Below are 5,322 nucleotides of genomic sequence, written 5' to 3'. Positions count from 1 at the left end.
TTATTTGTTACTCAGCAACATCTTCAACCGATGCTTGGAATTGTACTATTATCCAAGAATCTGGAAAGAAGCGAAGGTCGTGCCGATCCGCAAACCCGGGAAGGATCCAACTCTACCTTCAAGTTACAGACCCATCAGCCTCCTATCAGCGCTGGGCAAACTTTTCGAAAAAATAATTTTGATCCGTTTGCTAAAGTTTGTTGAGGTCAACAACATCCTCCTGCCTGAACAGTTTGGGTTTAGACGGGGGTATTCCACCATCCACCAACTGGTGAGAGTTGTGAACACCATCCAAAGGAACAGGACTGTATCCAAGTCCACAGCCATGGCATTGTTGGATGTTGAAAAGGCTTTCGACAATGTCGATTGTCAACGATCATACCATGTTGAAAACACCGGTTCTCGTCCGATCACCGAAGTTAAGCAACATCGGGCGCGATCAGTACTTAGATGGGTGACCGCTTGGGAACGTCGCGTGTCGTTGGCATTTTTTTTTGGGGGTCTTCGTAGCCTAATTGGTTGCGTGTTCGCTACTAAGCGAACGATCATGAGCTCATAACTCAGGGCCCCTCAACTGACCATCTTAGTGTGTTATTCTAGCAACTATGTCCACGCAACAATCATCATGTGTTGGTAATCCCAGTCCCTTACCGCTCACATTTTCGGTCTGCTGCATCGGAAATTGGCACTATTAATAACGCAACAAAGGAAGCCTCATATCAACAGTCCCGCTGTGAACAGCCCAACTGTGAACATTCGAACAATAGCAATATTCTTACGCCGGAAAAAGGCGACATGTGATGTGCATCGATAGAATAGGAATTCTCTTGTGCCTAAACGGCTACTGTGTTATAGATAAAAGAAATGTTTATCGATAGATAGCGATACTCTTACGCCTCAAAATGGTAACAGTGTAATATACAACAAAAGTTATCTTAAGATAAAAAATGTGCACGAATGAATTCGGCTCTGTTACAGCTGAATTGCTAAATGAGCCTAATAAAATAAAACTGTTGGGTTAAAAAAAAAATGTCTGGCATGACGGACTTATATATTAGCTCTGTTCCTTTAACTTTCCAACTTACCTCGTTAAAATCATCCGGTGCTACCTTCAACAAAGGTTGTTCAGGGTATCGTTGAATGGCTGTTTGTCAAACACATTCTCTATCCAAGCAGGGGTCCCGCAGGGAAGTCTGCTAGGCCCTTTGCTGTACAGCCTTTACACCTCCGACATTCCTCCCCTGAGAGATGGCTGCGCGTCCTTTCTGTTCGCAGATGACACCGCAATTGCCGTCAAGGGGAGGATGCCTCGTGAAATTATAAACAAGCTTCAACGATGCCTTGACGCCATTTTTTTTTTTTTTTCCAAAATATATTTTTTATTAAGGCACATGTGGCGTTAGCCTGACGGGGCCGGGAGTCCAATATTTTGACAATTTTTGTCTTACAACTATGTTAGTAATATGTAACCGATTACTCGCGGTTGGCTCGAGTTGGCTCATAATTGGTATGTTGCAGTCTTCGATGCTCTATACGTGTGCCCGACACGGGCTACTTCCTATTGGGATGCAGCTGACCATTAATCAGCAACGTTCCCTAGTCTGTACCCCATATCTAGCGTGGTGCGTCTTTCTCGACTCGAGGAATCCAGGATAGAATGGTCACTAGCCGGCGCAATCATCAGTTCGTGTAGAGTTGTCATGAGCGGTACAACCTTTGGCTCTTGTTGAATGATCAGTGGACTGCACAACCTTTGGCCCGTGCATCTGTAAAGAGTGTGTGTATGTATTGCCGCGACTAAGTAAAAGTTTATCGATCGGATAGGAGGGATATGAAACGGGGACACAACGAAGGAAACATCATTAAACGTTGACATCGGCGTTTCTGAGGAACAGGTATAGATGAAGCAGAAGATCAGGATCCCGGCTACCTAAGATATCCCGGACGGGGATATCCGATTGTCTGCCTTTTGCTCTCAGTGCTCTAGAGAGCTGAGAGCGAGCAGCATGGAACCGGATACACGACCAGACAACATGCTCGATGTCGTGGTAGCCATCGCCACAATCACAAAGATTGTTTGCTGCGAGCCCAATACGATAGATATGCGCGTTTAGGTTGTAGTGATTGGACATAAGCCGAGATATCACGCGAATGAAATCACGACCTACATTCAATTCCTTGAACCATGCACTCGTCGAGACCTTAGGGATAATCGTGTGTAACCAACGACCGAACTCATCTTCACTCCACATGCGCTGCCAACTAACGAGTGTGTCCTGACGAGGAATGTGAAAAAATTCATTATAGGCAATTTGCCTTTCAAAAAGTGTGCCTTCTGAAGCGCCCACCTTAGCTAGCGAGTCCGCTTTCTCATTCCCCGGAATCGAGCAATGAGAGGGAACCCATGCTAAGGTAATCTTGAATAATTTTTCGACCAAAACACTCAATAGATGTCTTATTCTTGTTAGGAAATAAGATGAGCGTTTATCAACTTTCATTGAGCGGATTGCCTCTATTGAGCTGAGACTGTCTGAAAAAATAAAATAATGGTCGATGGGCAGTGTTTCAATGATCCCTAGAGCATAGTATATCGCACCCATTTCTGCGACATACACGGAACAAGGATCTTTGATTTTGAAAGAGGCACTGGAATTTTCATTGAAGATGCCGAAGCCAGTGGACCCGTTTATGTATGAACCGTCAGTAAAGAACATTTTATCAGATCCCATATTTCCCATATTTTTCCGAAAATATCGACGGAATAACATTGGAGCGTAGGTGATCTGGTATTCCATGGATTTTTTGTCGCATGGACAGATCAAAAATGACAGAGGAATTGCAAAAGTATGGGAAGCAAACTTGGTTGGAGATGCCTGGTGAAGGGTGCACGTCGTGGGTAAGGTACTCATGGTATAAAGACATAAAACTTGACGGAGGAGTCAGTTAGAGTAGATTTTCGAAGTTATCAATCACCAATGGATTCATGATCTTGCAACGGATGAGAAATCTGTAGGATAATTCTGTGAACAGAAGAGTAAGCGGGGGTACTCCTGCGAAAACTTCGAGACTCATCGTATGTGTCGAATGCAAACACCCCATGGCTATACGCAAGCAACGATATTGTATCCTCTCCAGCTTGAGAATATGAATCCTGGCAGCTGATCGGAAGCAAAAACTGCCATATTCTAACACTGACAATATCGTTGTTTTGTACAACTGAATGAGGTCTCCTGGATGGGCACCCCACCATGTTCCGGTAATTGTTTGGAGAAAATTGATTCTTTGCTGGCATTTCTGTTTCAAATACGCAATGTGTTTCCCCCAGGTACATTTAGAATCAAAATATACACCCAGGTATTTGAAAAACATAGAGTGTTGGATCGTTTTGCCGGATAGGTAAAGCTGGAATTGGACGGGTTCGTGCTTCCTAGAAAAAACGACCATTTCAGTTTTCTCCGTAGAGAATTCGATACCCAGCTTGAGGGCCCACGTGAACAGATTGTTCATGGTATCTTGCAACGACTTTTGCAGAGCGACGGGATTAGTACCCGTGATGGAAATAACTCCATCGTCTGCAAGTTGTCTCAGCGTGCAGTCTCTAGTTAGACAATCATCCATATCATTGACGTAAAAACTGTACAAGAGGGGGCTTAGGCAGGAGCCTTGCGGTAGGCCTATAAAACTGTAACGAGAAGATTTTGAGTTGCCATGAGAGAAATTCATGTGCTTTTCTGACAGTAAATTGTACAGGAAATTATTCAGAATTGGTGAAAGTCCACGATTATGAAGCTTCTCTGAGAGAATTTCCATGGAAACTGAATCAAATGCCCCTTTGATATCGAGAAAAACGGAAGCCATTTGTTCTTTGCGAGCAAATGCGATTTGGATTTCAGAAGATAGCAGCGCGAGACAATCATTCGTCCCTTTACCTCGGCGGAAGCCAAACTGCGTATTTGACAGCAAATTGTTCGTTTCGACCCACTTGTCTAAACGAAGTAGAATCATTTTCTCTAACAATTTGCGAATACAGGATAACATTGCAATCGGCCTATACGAGTTGTGATCGCAAGCCGGCTTGTTGGGTTTTCGTATGGCTATCACTCTCACTTGTCTCCAGTCATGCGGGACAATATTCAGCTCCAGAAACTTGTTGAACAAGTTCAGCAAACGCTGTTTTGCCAAGTCGGGAAGATTCTTCAACAAGTTGAATTTAATCTTGTCCGACCCCGGAGCTGAATTGTTACATGAGAGGAGGGCAATTGAGAATTCTACCATCGAAAAATTCTCATTATCGCATTGGAGCGGAATATCGCGTACGACGCTTTGTGCAGGAACAGAATCGGGACAAATCTTCCTTGCAAATTTGAAAATCCAACGGTCAGAGTATTCCTCACTTTCATTGGTATGGTTCCAGCCACGCATTCTCCTAGCCGTATTCCAAAGAGTACTCATAGCGGTCTCCCTTGACAAACCATTGACGAACTTTCGCCAATATCCACGCTTTTTTGCTTTAATCAGACCTTTTAGTTTGGCTTCTAGAGCTTGGTACTTTCGAAACCATTCCACTAATCCAGTTTTCCTGAATTTTTTGAAAGCGGATGATTTTTCAAGGTAGACCTTTGAACACTCCCTGTCCCACCAAAGTGATGGAGGACGACGTCGGAAAGTGGTAACCGGTACACGTTTCTTTTGAGCTTGAAGTGCGCTATCGTAAATCAAACTTGATATAAAATTATATTCTTCAAGGGGAGGAAGTTCATGCATCGAAATGATTGCTTCAGATATTAATTCTGCAAATTTTCTCCAGTCAATATTCTTCGTGAGGTCATACGCAATATCGACTGACTCACTAGATATTGATTCATTGGCGATCGATAAAATTATTGGTAGGTGATCACTACCGTGGGGATCTTGGATTACCTTCCATGTGCAATCCAGGGATAATGAAGAAGAGCAGAGAGATATGTCTAGCATGCTTGCCCGTGCAGGAGGGTTGGCTATCCTAGTTGCTTCCCCAGTATTTAAAACTGTCATGTTGAAGTTGTCGCACAGATCATAAATCAACGTGGCACGGTTGTCATCGTAGAGTGACCCCCATGCTGTTCCATGGGAGTTGAAGTCACCTAAGATTAACCGCGGCTCCGGCAATGCCTCGATAATATCAAAGAACTGATGGCGGCCTACCGTAGTCCTGGGAGGAATATATATCGAAGCAATGCAGAGTTCTTTGCCATTGATTTGGCAATCTGGCAAGCGACAACTTCAATGCCTGTAATCGATGGGATAGTGACTCTATAGAAGGAGTGACGTTTTTTGATCCCC

The 5,322-nt window shown here is 43.8% G+C and overlaps 1 non-coding gene across 1 annotated transcript; it reads left to right on the top strand.

Moving 5' to 3' along the window:
* Positions 1-368: 368 nt before the first annotated feature.
* On the top strand, positions 369-487 carry LOC129763883 (5S ribosomal RNA). The gene has a single exon (XR_008741062.1). It is a non-coding gene; the product is annotated as a 5S ribosomal RNA (ribosomal RNA).
* The last annotated feature ends 4,835 nt before the right edge of the window (positions 488-5,322 follow it).

The sequence above is a fragment of the Toxorhynchites rutilus genome, chromosome 1 (assembly GCF_029784135.1).
Source record: "Toxorhynchites rutilus septentrionalis strain SRP chromosome 1, ASM2978413v1, whole genome shotgun sequence".
NCBI classification, from domain to species: Eukaryota; Metazoa; Arthropoda; class Insecta; order Diptera; family Culicidae; genus Toxorhynchites; species Toxorhynchites rutilus.
The sequence above is the reverse complement of the archived record's forward strand: the minus strand, read 5'-3'. Positions and strand labels throughout refer to the sequence as shown.